Source organism: Cebus imitator, unplaced genomic scaffold (genome assembly GCF_001604975.1).
Source record: "Cebus imitator isolate Cc_AM_T3 unplaced genomic scaffold, Cebus_imitator-1.0 Scaffold562, whole genome shotgun sequence".
Classification (NCBI taxonomy): Eukaryota; Metazoa; Chordata; class Mammalia; order Primates; family Cebidae; genus Cebus; species Cebus imitator.
Genome location: NW_016107877.1, coordinates 226332 through 234328, shown reverse-complemented (window position 1 = coordinate 234328; position 7997 = coordinate 226332). Strand labels below are relative to the sequence as shown.

Sequence of the window (7997 nt, the reverse complement as noted above, 5' to 3'; positions counted from 1 at the left end):
GCAAAAGTTCCAGATGTTTTTAGGCTTTGCAAACCAAATCCCCTCATATTACTTTTGCCATTTCTGCTGGCAGGTGTATTATAAAGGTGTTTACTCTTCTTGGCAATGTCAACAGAGATTTGATTGCTAGCATCATGGATATTCAGGAGAAACGTAATGGACGTCCATTTTTGCTAGTACAGTTTGTGTCAGCAATAGAATGGTTCTGGAGTAGGTAGCATTAGTGGCTTCATAATCCTGATACCTTTTAATCAGTAGGGTCTCTAACTGCAGTGGCTTTGTGATCAAGGCAGTGCTGGAGACTGAGGAGTCCTGATCCTAGAGTGGCAGTGGCACCCTTGGTGCCCAGTACCATATGTGGCTGGGCAAGGCAGAGGAAGGTAACCAAAAGCTCACCCTACAGGCTGTGTTGTCTCTCCTTCCAAGAATTCTTTTATTAAAAACCTATAGTAAATCTCTACCTGCCAAATTAGCTAGAGAGTATTCTGTTCTCTGCAACGGAACCCTACACACGGAATAATCAGTCTGCTGAATTACCAATGAAGTAACAGCCAAGGAAGCTCAGTACTTGCCTAAGCCTTTACTCATCAGAACTTATTTGGGTCCAGCCACAAAAATAAAGGAAGGACCACCATGTCTAACAGCATGGGTCAATCTTAGAACCATAAGGTAGAACAAAAATAGCAAAACACGCAGTATATGGCTCTGTTTATACAAGGATTTTCCTAAAACATGCAAATTAAACTATATTGCATAGAGATAGATCTAAAAAGAAGTGTTTAACATTGATATGGTTTGGCTGTGTTCCCTACCCAAAATCTCATCTTGAATTATAATCCTCACTATCCTCACATGTCAAGGCAGAGACCAGGTGGAGGTAATTGAATCATAGGGGCGGTTTCCCGCATGCCGTTCTCGTGAGAGAGAGTGAGTTCTCATGAGATCTGATGGTTTTATGTGTTTGGCAAGTTCCTCCTTTGCCCATTCTTCTCACTCTCTGAAGAAGGACATGTTTGCTTCCCCTTCCACCATGATGGTAAGTTTCCTGAGGCCTTCCCAGCCATGAACTGTGCCATTAACTGTGAATCAATTAAATCTCTTTCCTTTATAAATTACCCAGTCTCAGGTCGTATCTTTATAGCATGTGAGAATGGACTAATACAACCATAAAAGACAGGATAGTGGACATGTGATTGGTAAGAGTGACAGAAAGACTTCAGAGGTGACTATGTTCTATTACTGACCTCAATGGTCATTTCACAGGTGTTTGATTTATGTACTTTTCTATATGTGCATTCTATTTTACATTCTTTGTCACACACACAGAAGATTAAAAACTACAACAGAAAGCAAAAATTTTAATTTGGATTCATACAACTTTGGAATTAAAAATAATTTATGATCATCTGGTTCATGTACTCAACCTGGTGCTTGACTCTTCCTACAACCTTGGCATGGATGATTGTCTGTCGTTTGTTGGGCCCCTTCTGAAGAGTTGGAGTTGGGTAAGTGTCACTCATGAGAGCGGGAACACAATCAGACAAACCACAGGTGAGCCTTCTAGCTTTATTTTCACGTAACTATGACCGTCCACTCTCTTCCTTCAACCCTCTGCTGTCAGGTCACTGCAGACTGAATTTAAAGAACTTGAAATTATCACAGATCTAATATTAAACCTTAGCAACCTAAGAATATAACTTTTCTCGCCCTGACCCTTATGTTAAAAAACGTTTCATTTAGCAGGAGGATATCCATTTGTCATTTGTTGTTGTTGCTTGCAAGACGCAAGCATGACAGCAATGATTAATATCATAGTAGAAAAGGAGATCCAAAACACATGGGTTATAAATCACTTTCTTTTTCAAATGGGCTGATAAGGTTTAGGAAAAGGTATTGGGAAAATAGAAATGAGTGGCGGGGTGAAAGAAGACCCAACTTTTTGTGTAGCCTCATTTCATGATATTTTAGCAATCTTCAGAATGACTTGAATTTAGTAAGAGACAAGTGGTCTGCATCTAAAAGTTCAATAGAGGAAAATTTGCAAACTACAGCTCTACTTTTCCAATCTTCAAAGAAAGATAAAGTTTATTTTTTTTCCGAGACTAATGTTGCTAAGATTAAATATTAATAGTTGGAACATTTTTCAGTAAAAGTTACTGTGTAAACTTCAAATAATACACTTGTTTTGCAGGTTAAACTTTTTGTTTTTAAAGAGATGTAGCATTTAAGGAGAACTTTTTCAAAAACTGTTTACTTTTTCCTAGTGCTTCTTAATACCTGAAAGATTTTTCTGCTAATTAGAGGTTCCCAAATAAGTGACATGATACATAAAGATAATGTATCTTTTGTTTGCCCGGTAAATATTTGCTGAATGAATCACAATGAACAAATGAACTAATGTACAAAAGAATAAGTAGCCATGTGGAATTAGGTGGTTCTTTTTGAAATATACAAAAGTTACTTATTTTTATGGGGATGATTTCTGAGGATTACAGGTAAATATTTGATTACATCAAAAGACAAAACTAAATAGCTGAGTTGCCCTTTCTACTACATGCAGAAAAAGGAAAGTTGAAAAAATGAAGCAATTATCTGGATAGTTCAGACAAAAACCTAACTATTGAGGGAACGAGGCCCTTTTTCATTGCCCAAATTCATTTGAGCCATCCAATAACATGACCCACTATAGTGGAATTTGGCATTAAGCAGGCTTGTCTTGGCTACTGTCCAGTGGGGTTTAGTTACTGAATTCCTAAAAGGACATTGTTTAAACATGGTCTCCCATGTAACTTGGTTCTAAGATGTGAGCTGCAAGAACCCTGACATCACCACGCAACTCCAGGTCATTATTTCATTGGATCAAATTATTCAGAAAAACACTATCATTCCAGTTTACCTTGCTGGGTTAGACAAAAGTAAAATGAATTGCCCAAGATTTGCTACATAACAATTACATGGAAATACCTAAAAGCTTTGCCTGCAAAGCGTGTTAGCACATATGATCCTGATTCCTGGATTCGGCAAGCAGAAGCAAATTGGTATCTGCTAATGCTTCACTCACCACACTTGACTTCTATATTCTTGGCTTCTCTGAATGCATATTTGATTACCGAAATAATTGTGTTGATTTGATGAATGATAGAAATCACAACAATTAAATTACCTACCATTCCAACTGTCTTTCATGACTCTAACTTGCTCTCTGAACTCATTTACTAATTCAAGAGAATACAAAGATGTTTTGCAGAGGATAAGCATGTTGCAGAAATAGCAATGATGGTCTTTTAGTTGCTTTTTTAAGGACTGCCACAGCTTTGCTGGCCATGCCTGAGCAAAGTCTTTTATAAAACGACCTGGGACTGGGCATTCTGCCCATGCACACACCTGGCAAATTGAAGCCTCCCCTCGTTGGGAACTCGGGTGCACACTGAGTTCCCGTTTTCTTTGACTGCAAAACAGACAAGGACCAGCTGGTTAGTGCTGACAGGTTCACACTACTGATGGGAACACTACTTAAGTGTTCTGCATTTGCTCATTATTTATCAATGGGGAGATATTTCTCTGGAGAAAAGCAAGTTCTTTGTCTTTTATAGAGCGGAAAGTCCATTATTCCAATGGGAGATGACCTAGGAAGGAAAAGTTGATAATTCATTTCCCATGTGTAAAGTCCCAAGTGTAATACCCCATGTGTGAGTTTTTATTTTTAAAGATTTGAGTTCTAATATAAGAAATGAATTGTGGCCCTAGAAATACCAGATACTTAACTTTTTTCTGTAGCAATATAATTTTTAATAGGTGAGTATATCATCTTTCATTTACCAGGTTGCTTTCATCACTGATTTGAAACATATATGATTGTTATAAGTATTATTAATTATTTGAATATAACTTCACACTGAAAATAACTTCTGACATCGTTGGCCTCAAGACATCCAATAATGCCATGCTGTGTTTCGTGTGTGAGTATAGAGAGAACACTTTCCTCTGTGGGTATGCAGACTTCGCATGGGCCTGGGGACTCTGAGACATAGAAAAGTAGAGCATCAGGCACGTACCTGATGAAGGAGTAGGGAGAGAACATCTAATGCCTGTCCTGTTCTTTCCTCACTGTTCCACATATTTTCCAACATTGTATGGGACAACATAGAAAAAAATTAAATATAAAAATTTCTACACCTTTACCTGAAATTTAGAACTCCCAAGCTTTTATTCTCTCCCTCCTCCACCTCTTCCATTTTTTCTTTACCTCTCCCTCTCTCCCCACCTCATCCTCTCCTTCTCTTTTCTTGCTCTTTTTAGACTTGTTAGATCAAATATCAGGTTCTCTTCTGTCTTTGTTACTCTGTATAACACTGAATATTCATTTTTATCCAAGTAAGCTTATTTTTGCATGTTTCCCAACCATGAAACTAACAGAACATAATAAAAATGTAACTGATACTAGGCTATTGTCCTGGAAACAGACAAGAGTTATTTAAAAATAGCTGTAAAACAGGAAGTATATTTATGGTCTTCTGAAGATGAACAGATTTATTTATAGGTGAAGAGTCATTCCATAAGATAAGCTAAAATTAATCATACTGCTGAATTTTCAAAGAGGTTAGAGTCCAAATAAAATATAGAAGGGCGAACCAGTTTCTTCCTCTTATGTAGTTTAATGAAGACTAGAGAGGCTGGAGAAATATTTATATTCTTTTATTCATATTTTCAGGATTGCCTCATGTCTCAATTTTTTTTCCTCCAAATCTCCCCTTTGAGTGAGAGTACTTCAAAGTGAATATGAGTATTCTCGACTTCTCATATCTTTTTGTTAAAAAAGGAAGAATTAATGGGACTGAAAATTTAAAACAACAAATGTACTAAAAGTGTGATTACTGCTGTGAATAAGGCATAGTGGGGAGTCCCACTCCTTATGGTTGAGGGCTGTGGTGGACGTCTGTTTTCATCCCAGAGGAGCTGAGCCTCAAGCTGCCATTAGGAAAGGGCCCCTGATTTCCCTCAGCATGCAGGAGATAAGGAGCCATTGCTGTCTAAACATAGCTATCTAGCCGCTTGTGGTTAACAGGAGACCCTGCTAAGAATTTAGGGTAATTCAGTTAAGGATGACTATTGGAATGTGCTTGTAGTAAGGGAGAAAATCAACTTTCAAATGACTTGCCCAATGACTCTGATGGAATTCAAGGGCAAAGAAGAATCAACTCTTCTAGACTTCTCATGGTCTAGAAGATGGCAACATGGCGAAGTGAGCTGAACTCAAGAATCCAGGGTCACAACAGTTCTAGTTGTGCTTACGTGCTATCTCTTTCATACTGGCCCAGATTTTTTTTTCTGACTCTCCACAAAGCTACATAGCTGAGTCATGACGCCTTGAGTGAGAAAACAGCGTCTTCAGACAGTGGCTGAGATAAGAAAAAAAGATACAAAGTAGAGTCCCCAGCACAGTGGTGTGTATGTTGATATCACTGAGTTATGGACTATTTCCTTTTAGCCAGTTTCAAAAGATGACTTTCTCCATATGCAATTAATTCCACATATAACTACAAGAAACTGCATATTTTAGAATAGTTGTGTCATCAGTATGAATGTTTAAACAATCTCTGTGGTCTCTTTCCCACAAACTGATTTAACATGTATATAAAGAGGCTTTGGAAGGAGCACTTTACATTTGCTTCTCAAACTTTAGCGTCTGTTTTCAGTAAATATTGAAGATGAAACTTTCCTCATTCACGCATGGAGCACGGGCCAGTTACAGCTAAGGAATGCAGTTCTTAGTCTTCTCATGAATAAAATTCTCCAGTTGTGAACCTAGCCTTTCTCAGGCCATCAATTGCAAAACAACAGAATGGATGTGGAATAAAGCATTCGTGGTCTATCTGTTGAGCTGGCTACAGAGTATCCTAATTAATATCCCAACAGTGGGAGTAACACAGACCCACGTTCAAATTCTGCCTCCATCATTTATAGGTGGGGTGCCCATGTATTTGAGTTTGCCCAGGGCGGTTTCAGCTCACTCTTACTGCTCTGGTGTAATTATTGATAGCAATTCCTTCCTATTTCACAGTGTCCCAGTTTGAGCTATAATGCATATGCTCACCCTACTCATAGTAACATTCCTCTGAGGTCTCTGTGCCCTTGCTTTTTATGGGTACAGCAATATGTGTTGGGGTTCTAATTCTAGAGACCCATTTCATATGACAAAGTCATCAAAACTGATTAAAAAATAACTTAAATTTAATGAAAACTCAGCTACATATGTGGTATAACAATTTACTGAACTATTAAGGTATGGTTTTTCTCCCCACACATTTTTTTCCTTCTTTATGGATTTCAAGTAGGAACCAGTTCCTTGTATGCTCCTTTGCCTCAGGGACTTTTTGAAGGACAGAACAGGGAAGCCCCTGAAGTCCTCTGTGACTATTTTTGTCTTATAAAAGCCTAAGACCCTTGAAGAGATAATGTTTAGTGCCCCAGATTCTGAAGAAGAGAGGCAAAGACACTGGAGGGCAAATCAAGGAGAGAGAAGCTCTTCTGCCTCATAGGGTAAAGGAGGAAGGCTACAGACCCCTCTAAGAAAGCCAGCAGAAGAGGTGGTAAGTAAACCCATAGGTTGGATCAGCTTTACAATTTGCAAGGCCCAATGCAAAATGAAACTGTGGAACCTTTTGTTCAAATTTCAGGACTTCAACAGAAGAGCATTAAAACAAGCTCAGGGTTTTTCTGAGCAGGGGGCTCTGTGAGACTACCCATGTCACTTGTGCTTGCAGCTAGCCTTGCCCAGAGGAGATGGCTCCTCAGGGTGCCTAGAGGGAGGCACTCTTCTCAAAGCTTTCTAAACAGAAATTGGTACCACTAACATTCAGGGCCCACTGTGGGCTGTCCAGTGGGATGCCAGTGGTACCTTGAAAAATTGGGGGTTAGGTCTCCTTCCTCAGTTGTCTTCATCCCAAGTAAAAGCTTTCCAGGTAGTGGTATGGTTTTGGGAAGGAGAGAAGGACCCCCAAAAATGAGGTAGATGTTTTTGCTGTCTTTGAAGATTGAAGGCTGAGAGTCAGAAAATTAAATTGATTTAAAGAAATGAGGAAATTGATATGTTTTGAACACTTCAGTTTGTAGACTAAAATTTATTCAACATATGCTTTTATAAATATTTAAGTATATAAAACCAAATGTTTAATATAAGATCCACATTGTAAATATTCCTTTGAGAGTATTTTTCTGCATGGATTGGAATGGCTGAGCTCCTTAAAATGTAAGTCCATGAAATGGAGGGAAAGATGCCTGCTTTTTTGGTAAACCTCCCTGAAATATCCACAGGCTTTCTTCACTGCTGCAAGGACTTTTGATCTCCATTTAAAATTCAGATTGTCACAAACATTTTCCTTGTCCATTTCATGTGCAAAAAGCTCTAAGAGCTATTGAATGCTTCTGTGAGATGAGAAATTTCCATGGTTTGGCAACTGATTATAAATTTGAGCTTCTCATTTAGGAGGCAGTAAATGTTTCTTTTAAAAGTCACAATTCTCTTTAATAGAGTGATATTGAGCAAGTTACTTAATATGCAATATAGTGTTCTTATCTGTAAAATGAGGATCGTACTTCTTGGGTTGTTGTCAGGACTAACGAGATGACATACAGAGTACCTGGCATACTAAACGGTGGATCCAGGATATGACTCTGCCGTTATTAGTCATATAATGCGGACCAATTTCTAGTTCATGTTTACCTCAAGCTGCTGCTGCTGCTGCTGCTGCTGCTGCTGCTGCTGCTGCTGCTTCATGTTCTTCTTCCTCTTCCTCCCCCTCCTCCTCCTCCTCCTCCTCCTCCTCTTCTTCTTCTTCTTCTTCTTCTTCTTTTTCCTCCTCTTCTGCTGCTGCTGCTTCTGCTGCTTCTTCTCTTCCTCCTCCTCCTCCTTCTTTCTGGTTGTAAATAAGTGAACCTCCAACCATAATGAAGTGCTGGAGATTTTTTGTTTTAACTTTAAGGTAATTGCCTTGTCT

General features: G+C 38.7%; 1 pseudogene; it reads right to left on the bottom strand.

Moving 5' to 3' along the window:
* Positions 1-7777, bottom strand: part of LOC108294089 — a 137310-nt pseudogene extending 129533 nt beyond the window's left edge.
* Positions 7778-7997: the final 220 nt, after the last annotated feature.